The sequence below is a fragment of the Impatiens glandulifera genome, chromosome 5, assembly GCF_907164915.1.
Source record: "Impatiens glandulifera chromosome 5, dImpGla2.1, whole genome shotgun sequence".
Classification (NCBI taxonomy): Eukaryota; Viridiplantae; Streptophyta; class Magnoliopsida; order Ericales; family Balsaminaceae; genus Impatiens; species Impatiens glandulifera.
Window position 1 is genome coordinate 48,561,907 of NC_061866.1, and position 15,870 is coordinate 48,577,776.

Here is a 15,870-nt window from a genome sequence, read left to right on the forward strand (position 1 = left end):
GATTGATTCATTCATTCTAGTAATTATGGTCGGTCAGTTTAATGAAGGCTAAGTGAGTAGAATTATCGGTTTCTTGAGAGTAGGTAAATCATTAGCAGTCTAATATCTGGAACTCTCATGGTATTAGAAATAACCCATACACTTGCAATCCTTGTTACACCTGCCCCGCATTCAGTATCCTTCTTAGGCACTTGCCCTTTGGTAAACCCGGTAGAGAAATTCTCGGGCCCTTGGAGTTACAAGTCTTCACCTTCTCTGGCTTGCACTCCTTGCATTCCTTGCTCCTCGCATTCCTCACAACTCGCAATGCTCTGGTAATGGGAAGTTATTGAGTTTTGGATATAAAAAATTCCAAAGAAAAAAGTATCTAATCGTGATGAAAGGGTTTTTGGGATAAAACCCTAAACCCCAAAATCTAAACATCTTATCAACCATCAAATCAAATAATTTTATCATATAAATATCAAAACTACTCTCTAATTTTATTTTCTCTCTAAACTATCATTCTCCCACCTATACCATATCTTTTAAAGTTAAAAGGTAAATTAGTCTTCTAATTTTAAAAATAATTTTTTTTCTAATTTTTATTAAACAATGGTTTTATCAAAACCCCAGGTAAAATTCAAAAAATCATTTTCCTTAAACAAATCCTAAGTGATCTTAGTTAACTAATTTTTTAAATGAATAATATAGTATTTATTGTTAAACTTTTAATGGTTGTTTTTTAGGTGCCAATGACAAGTTTACCAATTGTGTACAAATATCCTGAGCTTTTCAAAAATAGAAGAGCATAGGGTGACAACAAGCATACTTTTTTAAAAATAACAGCAAAAATATTAGAAATACTTTGTTTTTCCTTCTCAAAATGAATACTTTAAATAGTGTTGAACATTCATTTCACAAAATTATAGTTCTCACAAGTAAGATTTATTTTTAATAACTTCATTTTATTTATTTTTGTAGTACTCAAATTATATGTATATAGATTTTAAAAATTAAAACTAATATAAATAATGATAAATGTTAGTTGGTTTGAGTTTTTTCTACTGATAACATTGTAATATTATTATGTAAATAAAAAAATACCAGTTAAATTAAATATATATCACTGCTCCGCTTTAATGTCTTTGAATGGGTCTTTGTGAGCAGACTGTGGCTCTGGTCCTATACTCCTATTCAGTATTCAGAACAGTTTCCTAAAGCAACCTTGTTTCCTAAAGCAACCTTGTTTGCCGTTTACTTTCCCAAAGTAACCTAGTTTGTTCATTTATTCCCAAACTAAACTAGTTTACTATTCAAACTCCGTTTTATTTATTTATTTATTCTTTTTACATTTAAAATTTATTATATATAAAACTAAATTATTTATATTTTAATATATAATTTAAATTATTATTTTTATAAATTAAATTATTTATATTTTGATATATATTTTAAATTATTATTTTTATAAATTTAATTATTTATATTTTGATATATATTTTAAATTTGATTATTTTTATAAATTTGATTATTTATATTTTAATATATATATATATATATTTACATTTTAATTATTATTTATATATATAATAAATATTTCCTTTAACATTCTAATAAATAATTGATAAATACTAATAAATTTAAAATATTTTAACTATAATAATATATTCATAAAAAAGTTTTTAAATTTATCAATTATTTATTAAATATAATAACATTTTTAATTAATATTTTAACCCTATAAATATGATAATCTTTTTATTATATTTAGTAAATAATTGATAAAATTAAAAACGCAAATATTTAATTATTATATTATTATGGTTAAAATATTTTAAATTTATTAGTATTCATCAATTATTTATTAAAATTATTTAATATTTATTATACTATATAAATAATAATTGAAATGTAAATATATATATATATATATATTAAAATACAAATAATCTAATTTATAAAAATAATAATTTAAAATATATATCAAAATATAAATAATTTAGTTAATATAAATAATAATTTAAAATATATATCAAAATATAAATTTTATATAATAAATTTTAAATATAAAAAAAATAAATAAATAAAATTGAGTTTGAATAGTAAACTAGGTTAGTTTGGGAATGAATGAACAAACTATGTTACTTTGGGAAAGTGAACGGCAAACAAAGTTACTTTGGGAAACTGTTGTTCCAGTATTCACTATCTAGCAAGTTTACATTATTAGTCATTTTAATTTTTACATTTTAAATATTACAAAATTGTGATTATTACATCCAAATAATTTACAACAAAACAAAAAATTGAGGGCAACACATATGATGAAGATTTTTAAATTTATGATTTTAGAATGATGTTCTACTTATTAGGCTTATGAAAGTGAATAAGATATATTTATAAATAAAATCTAACATATATATATAATATATATATATAGATAGATAGATATAATGATGCTTAATTTTTAAAGTGTCCGGATTACCGGGTCGAGAGCTGTGGTTAAATTGAATATATATGTGAGAGTAAATGGATACTTGGGTCGGATTATGGGTTGACCCGTCCATAAACTTAAAACGATTTAAAATAAAATTAAAAATGCTATAGGTATGGTTCGAACTTGCAACCTAACAAAAACAAGTACAACTCTTTAACCAACTAGGCCAACAACACTTTATATTTAAAATTCAACACAAAATTTGATGAACGCGAGACATTTTAAAAATAAAAGTTCAAATTTTTAACTAACTAATATATATATATATATATATATATATATATATATATATATATATATATATATATATATATATATATATATATATATATATAATGATGCTTAATTTTTAAAGTGTCCGGATTGCCGGGTCGAGAGTTGTGATTAATTTGGATATATATGTGAGAGTAAATTGATACTTGGGGTCGGATTGTGGGTTGACCCGCCCATAAATTTAAAACGGTTAAAAATAAAATTAAAAATGCTATTTGTATGTTTCGAACTTGCAACATAACAAAATAAGTACAACTTTTTAACCAACTAGACTAAACAACACTTTATATTTAAGATTCAACACCAAATTTGATGAACGCGAGATATTTTAACAATAAAAGTTCAAATTTTTAACTAACTAATATATATATTTATATATATATATATATAAATATATAATGATGCTTAATTTTTAAATTGTCCGGATTGCCGGGTCGAGAGCTGTGGTTAATTTGGATATATATGTGATAGTAAATCGATATTTGGGTCGGATTGTGGGTTGACCCACTCATAAACTTAAAACGGTTAAAAATAAAATTAAAAATATTATTTGTATGTTTCGAACTTGCAACTTAACAAAATAAGTACAGCCTTTAACAAGTGTGATTGAGATGTGGTTTGCCGAGGGATAATAAGCCGATATCATTTGAAAATGGTTAAGCAAATATGAATCAAATATTTGATTGACCAAAGTGTGAGGTCACGATGCTAATTTTTAAAAAATATGAATCAAATATTTGATTGACAAAGTGAAAGTGTAAAATCACGAGATGAAAGATTCATTCGAAAAAAATATGTGATGAAGCATGTGAGAAAATAAGTTGTTTTACCGAAGTGAATAAAATGTGAATGAGAGCGTTCTATTTTTATTTTAATATATTATTTGTGATTTATTAAGAATTTTAAATATTGAATACATATTATTATAATTTTTTAATTTTTTTTATTCTTATCGCACAGAAATTTTCCTAGTATATATATATATATATATATATATATATATATAAAAGTATTTAATTAATGAATAAATTAGATCATTTAGATGTTCTCAAAATTATTTGATGCATTTTGAATGGTCCTAACAACTTGCATCAAGCTTCATTTGTCTTACTCAATGTACACTACAATTACATTTTTATTCATTTTAACTAAAATATCTTTCTATCTTAGAAAATTTGAATACTTTATTATTGTATATATTTTAAAATTAAAATTCTAAAGACCCACAACTCCTACCTCCAAACTTAAAGAATATTAAATATTTGAAATTTTATAAAAATAATTATTGTAATTTGAATTATCCACACTTTAATCAATTACATCATTTAATTTTTAAACAAAATACTAAAATACCTTTTATCTTAAAAAAAATAAAATTAAATATATCTAACAAACTAAATAATCTAAAATAAATAAATCACATTTTCAACATTTAATAGTATAGAGTATAAACACAAGTTATAAAGATTATTTAAATAAATTTTAATAAAAAAAGTTAAAAAATATTAATATATATTAATAAAATAAAAATATACATGAATCTTTTTCGAAATATAAATAAATTAAAAATTAAATAAATTGTATTTTAATGAATTGAGTTATAAAAAAGTAAATAAAATGACATTTAATTATTATAAAAATAAAAATAAAAACATGACAGAACAATACCCTTAGGATTGATTTTATTGAAATTATTTTATATAAAAAAATATATATGTAATTTTTTATTATTTAAAATGAATAAAAATTAATTAATTATTTTGAAGAAAACATAATTTATTCAAACAAGTTTAACTAATGGGCTCACAATTTGTTGACGGACTTTTCTTTTGTCAGACATTAATTCGCACTACTCATTACTCAATTTCTAAACCGACAAATGATATATTTTCATCATTTTCTTTATTTATTTTCATACCAGTTTTATTTATTAAAACCAAAATATCTTAATATTTTACAAATTTAAAATAAATAAACTTATTTGAAAATAAAATATATTAAAATATATAAAGTTTAAATAATTTAAAATTAGTAATAACCAATTGAAAATTGATTTAGTTTTTTTTCATATCAATATATATTAGTCTAAAGTTTTATTGGAGATAATGTTACATTAACTTTATATAAAAACAAATAATAAAAAAAAAATCTTAAATATCACAGATTAAATATAACCTAATGATCTCAAACTGATTTTTGTTTTTTTATTTGATCCCTATAATGACTGAAGGTGATGATAATAGTTGAATGATTCAATCCCAAATTTAAAAAATATATATTAACTTATATTTCCATTGTCATTACAAATATGTGTATTTTTTTTTTTTTATATATATACATATACTTTTTTTTTTTTTTTTTCTGTTTTATGTATTAAAATAAATATATTAAGAATCAAGATACATATTTAATTTATCAGATTATTCATATTATAATCTTTTTTAAGTTAAAATAGTTTTTTTTTATATAAATAAATATATTATTTTTGATATCTATAATACTAATTATGACAAGTAGAATTCCATAGTTATTGGAGTCAACACTCCAAAATAAATATATATATATATATATATTTATTATTATTATTATTATTAAATTTTATTTTATTACTATTTGTGTGTGTTAAGATACAATTTGGAATTGTAACATGATTTTACGTCATGGTGGTGGGTTAGCAAGCAAATCACTCCGCATAAACTCTTGTAAAATTTTGTAATTTTAAGATTTAAAAATTGTAAATGATAAGAGTTCAAATTTTAAATTTAACTGGTTAATCTCAAGTAATATAACATTATATTTCAGGTCTATAAAATATTTAATTAAGAGACCAAATATTTCAATTAGAGTCTCATTCAAAAAATATATTTTAATTAAAAAAGAATAGTAAGAGCATTAAACTTTTATAAATTTTAATAGCATTGTCAGCCACATCAAACATATTAATCTGAATATTAGTTAGTTATTAAATTTAACTTATTTTTTTCTACAAAACCTAACAATATCTAAAATAATTTATTTCTCTAGTTCTGTTTGATCAAGGGCGGATTTATGCATTCGGCTTCATGAAATTATTATATATATAGAGAGAAGATGTACAATTAAAAAAAAGGGAATGTCCAGAACTTGCATTGGATCTGTTTTGATTTTACCTATTCTATCTCCTTTCTCAAAATTGATATATTTTTTTTTTAAATCTATTGTATAACTTATGATAATGTGTGATTTTTTTTAAAAAAAGGAGGGAAAGGTACGTACATCTAATATTTTAAAGTTGAATAGTACTCCAGAACTCTGTATTTGACTACCCACAATTATTAAATTATATCCAAAATACATAAATTCATCATAAGCCACAAAAACATCATGTGCTGACGTACTGCCTATACACTTTTACGTCAATAACAACATAATAATGTGCTGTCGTACTGTCAATACAATTTTTATTAAACTTTGTTTGGTTAGATATTTTAATGAATTTCAATTTAATTTTTTAATAAATAAATGATATTATTCAATTTATTAAATAAAATTTTTTTCATTATTATAAATTAATATCTTTAAATTATTTTATTGAAATTATTTAAATTTTTAAAATTAGAGTAAATAATGTTCTTAAAATAATAAATTATTTATAAAAATCTCCTACACAACATTTAATGTCATTTCCATCCCAAAAACTATTTTTTAAACTAAAAATATAATAAACACCGTTCAAATAGATATTTTCAAACTTAGAAGAATATTATCTTGTATATTTTTTTAAAAGTTTTTCAATAATACGTATAAATGTATTTATATGTATGAACTTTATAAAAATAAACTTAGATCTATTTCTATTTAATTAGAAAAAAATATGATTAAAATAAATTAATAATTTATAAACATAAAAAACAAATTAAATATTATTAATTTTCATATCTTTATGTTTTATTTGAATAAAGTTGTTTTTATTATTTTTATATTTTTTATTAATATTGTTCATTATTATAAATTTATGACATATTAAAAATATAGAATAAAAAAAATTAAACATATAAATATATTGTTTAAAACTCATTTGCGGACTATATTAGGGATGAGAAATGATTGGAAGATAGAATTTGAGTTAGAGAATAAGGGAGAGAATAATGTGTGTAATTTGATTAGCAAAAAAAAATAACAAAATTTTTTTATCTTCTCTCTCCTCACCTTTTATCTTTTTAACCAGTAATGTAGTGACACATCATTCTCTTCTCCATTCCCTCCATCAAATTCTCTCCCCTATCACTCTTCATTAGGGATATGTTGGAAATGATCTAAGAATATTATATAAGAATTATTTTTGGTAATTTTTTTTATTTTTTTTTAAATATTTTAGTTAATTAATTTGATAATATAATAGATGACACCAAATTTTTTAAAATGATCCATAAAAAATAAAATGTAGTTAAAATAAGGACAAAAATATATAATAAATGATACAAAATGAAATAATATTTAATTACTTTGAATTATTTAAATAAACCAATATCAAATATAAGTTTGTCAAAATTGAATTAATTTACTTTAACTATTAGTCAATTCTATCTCAACTTGTTTCTATTGATTTTATCTTACAAAATTAATTATAATTAAACATTATTTTATTATTTTTATAAATTATATTTTCACAATTAATTAATTAAAATATATTTCATCATTACATATTAATACATTTTAAATTATTTAAAAAAAATAAATCTCTTTAAAATTACAACCAATTAATATTTAAAAAATAAATTAATATTTATAATAATAATAATAATAAACCCACAATGATAACTCTAGTAAGAGTCATTTTGAAGAAATTTTTTTGTTAAAAGGTCTTAAATGAAAATAGCTAGGTACATATTTTTTTTTAATTCAAGCATAATCAAACATTGTTTCATTCTACCTTTTATTAATTAACTATTCAATTTATTAACAAAAATAACGAATTATTCTTTATTTTTTAAAAATATTATTTTATTATTATATATTAATATCATTTCGTAGTGTTTGGTACACGGTACTAGTTATATAAGCATAAATTGTAAGGATTATAAATTGTAAAAAAGTATTACGAGTTATGGTTATTACCTCCGGTTTGCTTATGCAACCAAATGAATGATGATTTTTCAAAATGGCCAAGAGGAATCGAAGGGTCTCGTAAACTGTCGGTCTTTAGTCGACTATCTCGTTTACCTCTTAGGGCACCTGTCGTGTCTAGTTTTGGAGTGAATATGCAACAAACAAAAATTAGAAATATTATTAGCGAGAAGTCCTTTTTGTGGATATCAGAACACATGATTGTAAGGTTATGGTTTGGCCAAAATATTCTACTGAGGTTTTAATAACGTTGGATATTAGTTCTTGTCCTGATACTAACAATGATATCATTTGTTGAACCTTTATCGACAACTCATCCTACGAGTCCAACGACATTAAGAGCACGTGTTAAGGACTTAGTGGTGACTCATTTCTATGTGGATCAGATTCGTTTTGTTGAGCTCGCTAATGTTGAATGGTTAACAGTTATGGAGGATAACAAACGGGTATTGAGTCTTGATGCCACTAGTAGAAAAAAAAGTATCAATAAGGACGAAAACCGTTACTAAAAGCCTTAAAAGCCGTTACTGATAACATTCGGTAACGGCGAATAAAATCGTTACCATTCGTTACAGAAACGAGCACTACTGATACTTTTCTAGTATCAATAACGACTTTCGAAAGCCGTTACTGATACTCCTCTAACAACAATAACAATTTTAGTCAAACTGTCTGTAGGTGAAGAGGTGGGTCATGAGGTTGGGTCCAAAGTTATTCCACCGTTACATTCGACTCATCTTTCTCATGAGTGTCCTACCTCAAATAAGGGTCATGTCAATGTTATGAAGTATTTGGCTGAGATGCACACGTTTGAGGCGAATATCAAGAAATTTTATCCTCTTTTGCATGTGCCCGAGACTGTTAAGTATTAACCATGTTTCTCCCGCTAGTTTCCTATGAGAAACAATTTACATTTGGTCTCATACCAAGTTAGAGTGCCCTAGTCTCACATATAATCTCAGATTTAATTGATAGTTTGGAGCATGTTGAAAGGGTTGAAGATGATATATGGCACCCTAACTTGGTACAGCTAATGTCTCCCCAATTAAATCTCTTTATCCCATTGCCGAACCGACTATGGTCATTCATGAGGTTTCTGAGGAAGAATTCGTTGAGTCTGATCCCGAGTACAATGCTGAAGAGGAGCTTTGCGCATAGTTCTCGACTCATAATATTATTTTGAATGAGAATAGATCTCCGGTGCAAGAAGTTTTAAGGCGTGAGACTAAGGTTTGGTCGGAGATTCTTGACATTCCCCCACTTCCATATTGTTATCTTCGAAGTGAAATGAAGAAGATTGTTTTGCCTAATAGTAATATTATTGATAGAAAACGTGTTTCAAAGCCTAATAGGGCATATTCTAATTAATTTATCTTAATGATTGGAAAATTTGTGCTGTGAAACGTTTGTGAAATTAACGATAGTGAAAAGCGCAAAATGATAAAGTCTTTAGTTGACACTTTGATTTGTGGTATTTATTGCTTTAGTGAGACTAAGATGTAATATATGAATCAATGGATTATTCGTGACCTAAGTAAGTAGAGATTGTATGGATGTGAGGCTCATAATTCTATCGGGGCATCATGTGGGATTCTGGTAACTTGGAATGAAGATTTATTTGAGAAAATCGACGTTAAAATAAGTCAATTTTTAGTTAGTATTCAGTTTCGTAACCGTGTATATAATTTTCGTTGGGTGTTTTTTGTGATGTACGAACTTGTTCTTTCTAACTTTAAATCTGATTTTTTCAATGAGCTTGTGGATGTGACAAGTATTTAGGATCTACCTATTATTTTTGCGGGAGATATGAATGAAGTTAGGGTTCCTACCGAGAGAAAAGGAGCACGTAGACTCACAAGGTATATGCATGAGTTTTCTAAGACAATCGAAAATTTGGAGCTCGTTGGCTTCCTTTGGAAGGAGGGCAATTCACATTTAGAAGAGGTAACAAACACAATGAGAGTGCAATCCTACATTGATAGATTTCTTGTGAGTAACTCAATTTTCCGTGGTGTATCTAATATATTTTAGAAGGTCTTACCATGAAGTTGTTCTGATCATCGCCCTATCCTTATTGAGCGGAGGAAGGTGGTTCCAACTAGTCGGCCTTTCAAATTCGAGAACAAGTGGTTGACTAGAGATGGTTTTATCTCGAAAGTGGAAGTGTGGTGGGCGAGTGAGGTCTTGTTTGCTCCCCATCATCTAGGTTATTTATTAAGCTTAAAAATCTACGGAAGTTGCATAAAAGTTGGTTTATGGAGGATCGTGCATTATTTTGCTTCAAGGTTGAAGTTTTAAGTCATGAAATTGTAACAATTGATGGTGCAGAGGAAGTTCGTGATATCTCTATTATGGAAATTTCTACACGGATTTATCTAGTGAGTAAGTTGCTTAAATTATGTAAAGAGGAAGAAATTGTGGCAAGACAACGCAATAGAGTGATTTGGTTACAGGAAGATGATAAAAAACACAAAGTATTTCCATGGGATCTCTAAAACACAAGCGAGAAATAAAGCTATTAACTCGATATCCATTGTTGGTGTCGTGCATAAGAACGAACCAACTATATCTAATAGTATTATTCAATTTTACAAAGATTTATTTCATGAATCATTTCGGGGTAGAACAAAGTTAAATCACATCAGTTTTACATCTATAAATACAAATGAGAAATGCATGCTGGATATAGATGGCAATGGGGAATGACAATACCATCCCCGCCCTGAATTTACCCACCCCAAATGGGGACGGGTAGGGTGAGGAAAATTATCGATATTAAAAGTATATCGAAAATACCGTACCATAATATATATATTGAAAATATCGACTTTTAAGGTATACCGAAAAAAGGTAAGGTATGATACCGATACCGTTATTATTGGTACGGTAAATGTATGAGATTTTTAAAATTTTGGTATATCGAGATATACCGAAATACCGAAATAGTATTTATAAGTTAATATATATATATATATATATATAAATATATATATATATATATATATATAATACTTATAAGGAAATAATTAAATATATTTGAAATTAATTTAATTATAGAAATATAATTTTTGAATAATATAAAAATATAATTATATTGATTATTCCATATATGCAATCTCTACCTTATCGATGAGATTGATTTTTTTTTTAAAAATTAATATATTTTTTAGGTATTAAAGGTATAATATCGATACCGTACCGAAAATAAGGTATACTGAAATTAAGGTAAGGTAAATGTATGAATTTTTTGTATACCGAAATTAAGGTATATTGAAATAAAGTACACCGAAATCAAGGTAAGGTAAATGTATGTATTTTTTGCATACTGAAATTTTAGGTAAAGTATAAGGTATGAATAAAATATTAAGGTATACCGTACCGATCCACCCTAGGAACGGGGTTTCTCTACGGTGCACTGAAACCGAATAACAATTTAAATTTAAAATATAAATATAAATAATAAATTAAAATAATTCATATATTTAGAATTATAAATTATCAAAATATTAAATACCAAACAAAAACAACATTCAATAATAATAATTTTAAAGTAATAAATACCAAAACAAATAAACTTTCAATAATAATAATGTTTCAAAATATAACATAAACTCTAATGGACTAAATCTCCATTCTCCATCTTCAATAATTAGGATCACATTCTGTATTAATAAAAAAATATTAATAAATAAAATGAAGTATTATTATATATTTAATTATACATATTCAATAAAGTAATTTAACCTTCTTCTTCTTCTCATTTTCATCATGTCTTACTACATTCAAAAACGACTTAGTAGGCTAGTACCGTGTTCAATTGGCACTAATAACATTAGATTACACATTCATAAAAAAGGATATTAATAAATAACAAGACAAAACAATTTTCTTGATTAATAACATCATAAAAATTCATAACCTCTTTCTTCATCCTCCACTTTAACATCTTCATCATCAACATCTAATAAAAACAAAGAATATTATATTAAATTTTTAATAGGATAAAAAGTTTAAAAACAAATCAAAAAATATTCAAATTACCTATATTTTCAAACTCGCATAACCAATTGCGAGTACACATTAGAGCTTCAAGTATATTTGGAGTTAATCTACTCCTGTGAGAACTTAACACCCTTCCAGAAGCACTAAAAGTATATTCAGACGCTATAGTGGATATTGGAATTGCTAAAATATCTTTAGCAATAATTTGAAGAAGTGGATACTTACAAGCATTCATCTTCCACCATATCAATATATCAAAATCTTCGCCACAATCTATAGTATCTTCTTCCAAATAACCATGTCATTGTCAGAATTTGATGAATTCAAAAAAGAACTACCCTCACATATCGTTTATCAAAATCAGTCTTGTGATGATATTCTTCTAACAAGTTATAACATAATTGACGAACTTCTTCAATCTTTGACACAAAAGAATCTTCATATATCTTGGGAAAGTAGAACTCTAACAAATCCAATTTATATCTTGGGTCTAAAATAATTGCCACTCCCATTAAGCCATGTATATCATCTCAATACTTTTTGAATTTCACATTCATATTAGCATCCATTTGACTAATAACTCAATTAGAAGAATTGATCCATGAAGACAATTTCATATATATATCACATATTTTTGGAAAAAACATGTTAGCTGTTGGATATTTTGTGCCAGAGAATAATTGAGTCACGTTATAAAATGACTTCAAGTTCTTACAAATTTTATCGGCAAATTTCCATTCTTCACTAGTTGGTATACTTTTATATTGCAACTCTCTTTGTTAAGCTCTAACAAACACATCCTTGTATACTAAAGTTGTCTCAAGTATTAAAAATGTTGAATTCCATCTAGTAGGACAATCAAGAACCAACTTTTTAGCATAATATATACAACATTGATTAGCAATTTCCTCAAATTTTTCTTCTCTTTTCGGAGTTGCAGTCCAATAAGATAAACTATCACGTACCTTTTGATCAATTCCATCTTTAATTATATCATGTCCATCTTTCACAATTAAGTTTAATATGTGAGCACAACAATGCACATGAAGGAGTGTACCTAACAATATTAACTTATTTCTCTGTAGCTTCTCTATTATGTCTTTCATTAAAGCGTCATTTGTTGAACAATTATCTAAAGTTATAGTGGATAACTTTGTGTCAATATTCCAATCCATCAGACAAATTAACAAAACATGAGAAAGATTTTCTTTAGTATGTGGACATGACACATAAATGAACCTACAAATAAGATAAAGTAGGCTTAAATGAGATAAATTAGAACCGCCCAAATAAATAATAATAATAATAATTATAAATAAAAAACTGTAATATTACCTCAATATTCAATTTTGTAGTGTCCAAGTATGGTCAATGAAGTGTGCTGTAATAACCATGTATCCTTTTTTTGGTTGCTAGCTGTCCACATATCAGATGTTATGGAAACTCTACTAGCATTGTTATCAATCATAAAAATTATTTTGGTCTTTTCATATTAAAAAATTTTCAATATGTCACTTCTTAATGTATTTCTCGTTGGAACCTTAAACAATGGCCGTAAAAGACCCAATAATTTTCTAAATCCAAAATGATCTACCATGGAAAGAGGGTATTCATGCATAATAATCATGTTTGCTAATTCTCTTCTAGCACCATCCTGATCAAATGTGTAGTTTCCAATACATTGTTTACCATCTTTTGACAAAGTATTTATCAAAACTTGTTGTCTTAAACCCAAACGTTTGAGTCTTTGTAGACAATGATTAAAGTGGTCATGTAGGTTACGAGTTCCATTTTTTGATTCACCTCCCAACAACTTACAATAATATTTACATTTTGCCTTTTTAACTTCATTGATGTCTACAATCTTAAAATGATTCCAAACAACACTTCTTATCCTTTCTAAACAATTGGAAACATTTATCGTACTTTCGGGAATTGTTTCAGATGTTGTATTTGAATTATCGAACTCTATATAATTTGTTGAATTAGAGATATTGTTGCTAAATAAATTCTCAATGTTGTCATTGAATACCTATTATCAATATTTAATAATTATTATTAATAAAACTAACACATATATTAAATTATACTAAAGTGTAAATGAAGTATCATATACTTCTCAAACTATACTAAATAAAATCATTTCACCTTATTTAAAAAACATTAAATTGAAGAACGATAAAATTTAAATAAATTCACATTTCTCAAACTATACTAAATAAAATTATTTCAGCTTATTTAAAAAACATTAAATTACTAATTTTTTTAAAAGAAAATAACATGTAATATCAGTTTTTATTTGAAGAACAATAAAAGTGTAAATTAACTAATGAAGTATCATACTTCTCAAACTATACTAAATAAAATAATTTCACCTTTTTTTAAAAATATTAGATTACTAACATACTCTTTTATTTTATTTGAAAAATAATTTGTAACACAGTTTTTTATTTGAGGAACAATAAAATATTATACATGAATATAATAGCAAAAGAAAATTATCGGACACAAATATTATACAAATTAAATAATGGCGATCTAAACTAATTGTTTATAATGGAAATAAAATAACTAAACTGACCCTGAAATCGAAAATATTGTCGTCAAGTCGAGAGAAGATGTAACAAAGATTGTGAAAGACAAAGATGAATATAGAAAAAACCCTACAGAAAAGATGTGATGCCATATTTTTTATATTAATTAGTAAAAAAACAGTAACATAATATTAGCAAAGAGTTCAACTAACCTTCAAACTGAAAAAACTCTCAAAATTCAAGAGAGAATCATGTATGTAGAAAAAAGAAGATGTAACTAAAATTATAATAAATCCTACTGAGAAAGAAATGGTAATGAGGAAGATGAGAGGAAGATGAAGAGATAAAAATTAAAAGATAAATTGGAGATAGCGTGTAGAGGGAAGGAAGATAAAGACAATAAAAAAAGAAAAGTAATGATGGAATTAAATAATGATTTCAATAATTAATATATTTTTATTAAATAAATATAATTATATTTTATCGGTTTGGTTCGGTTCGGGGATCGGTTCGGTGCATGTAAATACCATTCCCGCTCCGAATCCGGTCAACATATTTTGGGTTTTCCCCGATCCCCAGTCAAAGCGGGGAAAAACCATACCAATCGGTTCGGTTTGACTCGATTTCAGCGGGGCGGTTTCAAATTGCCATCCCTAATGCTGGAAGCTCTTTCTCTATCGAGGAGGTCGAGGCGATAATAATGAATTATGGTAGTGATAAGTCCCCAAGGAGCGACAGTTTTACTTTGAGGTTTTTAAAAGGGCTTGGGAGTTCCTTAAGGCTGATATCATTGCGGCTATGAATCATTTAGATCAATTTTTATCTTTTGAAAAAAGTTGGATTCTATGTTGATTGTCCTAATTCGTAAGATAGTCTCAAAATGTTTGGCAAACAAAATGCGTGGAGTTTTGAATACGGTTATCTCTGGAAATCAAATGACTTTCATCAAAGACCGTCAAATTTTCGATGCGGTACTAATCGCCAATGAGTGTATTAATTCTGCTAACTCTAGAGGCGATAGATGTAATTTTGTCAAACTCGATATCGAGAAAGCATATGATCATGTTAACTAGGAGTTCCTTTTTGATATTATGGGTAGAATGAGTATGAGAGATAAATGGATCATATGTATTAGATTTTGCATATCAACAACGAAATTCTCTGTTAACGTGAATGAGAGCTCTCATGGTTTCTTTGAGAGTTCAATGAGTTTAAGACAAGGGGACTCTCTTTCCCCTTTCTTATTTGTCGTTTGCTGAAAATGCAGGTTTGGTTTGTGGTGTGGAGTGCGAGATGATCTTCATTCTCTATGTCTCGTTTATTATTTTCAGATGACACTCTTTGTATGATTTAGGCTAGTGAGAAAAATTTCAAACACATTCATAATATTCTTTGGTTATTTGGAGCTTGTTTAGGACTTCATGTTAATTTGGGTAAGTCTGATATCTACTTCTCTAATTCAATTTCGTATAAGAGAAA